The sequence below is a fragment of the Orycteropus afer genome, unplaced genomic scaffold (genome assembly GCF_000298275.1).
Source record: "Orycteropus afer afer isolate SDZICR_OR568_19922 unplaced genomic scaffold, OryAfe1.0 scaffold00097, whole genome shotgun sequence".
Classification (NCBI taxonomy): domain Eukaryota; kingdom Metazoa; phylum Chordata; class Mammalia; order Tubulidentata; family Orycteropodidae; genus Orycteropus; species Orycteropus afer.
In genome coordinates, this window is record NW_006921684.1 from 4,220,051 (window position 1) to 4,221,310 (window position 1,260).

General features: G+C 42.6%; 1 protein-coding gene across 1 annotated transcript in view; it reads right to left on the minus strand.

The window, feature by feature from the left end:
• Positions 1-1,260, minus strand: part of PPM1H (protein phosphatase, Mg2+/Mn2+ dependent 1H) — a 410,854-nt gene that overhangs the window by 387,013 nt on the left and 22,581 nt on the right. The window lies entirely within an intron of this gene.

Genomic DNA, 1,260 nt, shown 5'->3' on the forward strand with positions numbered 1-1,260 from the left:
GAAATTATTACTCAGTGCACGATTTCTGCCATGATACATACACCCACAGCCCTTTTTGCTGGAAAGGACTCAGTCAATGACCTAGCTTTATTATAAACAAGCAAGCTGAGGACAAAAAAAAGTGAACCAGCTTGCTGAAGCCACGGGCTGATTAGAGAAGAGCCAGGACTACCTCCAGCTGCCTCTTTGCAGTACTAATCTTCTCCTGGCATCACTATGCCTCCTGTCATACTGTGCAAAGGATTTAATCTTTCCATGAATTTATCTTCCCAAAAAGAGATTAAACCTCTTAGGGCTAAAACCTCTGTATCTTTTGTCTCTTAGTACTGTGACATACATGGTAAATGTATAATAATGATACAAAGAAAATCAATGTAGTACTACTTGTCTGGTACTAAATACCACCACCTGTCTTCTCATTGTGGTACTATGGTAGCTAGCATGCTGCTACGATGCTGAAGGTGTCCTAGTCATATCAAGTCCATCCTGACTCACAGCGACCCCACGTGTGTCAGAGCATAACTAGGCTCCAGAGAATTTTCAATAGCTGATTTTTTGGAAATAGATTATGAGGGCTTTCTTCTGAGGCACCTTAGGATAGTCTCGAACCTTTTGGTTAGCATCCAAAAGTTTGAACCCTTTGCATCATGAAGAGACTCCTGCTAGAAGCTATGCTACCAGTATTTCAAATACCAGCAGAGTCACCCATTGTGGAGAGGTTTCAGCAGAGCTTCCAGACTAAGACAGACTCGGAAGAAAGGCCTGGTGATCTATTTCCAAAAATCAGCTAATGGAAACTCTATGGATCACAACAGAATATTGTCCAATATAGTACTGGAAAAGGAGCCCTCTAGGTTGGAAGGCACCCAAAATACACAGTGGCTACAGAATCATGAAGATGGCACAGGACTTGGCAATGCTTTGCCCTGTTATGCATGGGGTCCTGTGATGTAGGGGTCGGTTATGAGTCATAGCTAACTCAACAGCAACTAACAACAACAATGCTAACTAACTCAAAAATTACTGTAAACATAAAGTGCTTGAAGCTTTGCACTGTAACCCTAACTCTAAGAAAATCTGATCCTTAGTATCTAAGGCATTTGACTGCTAACCAGATAGCTGTTCAAACCCACCAGCCACTCCTCAGAAAGAAGACTGGGCAATCTACTTCCATAGAGATACCTACCACCTTGGAAACCCAGGGAGGGGTCGCTACGAGTTGGATTCAACTCGACGGCCGTGAGTGTAGTTTTTGTTTTT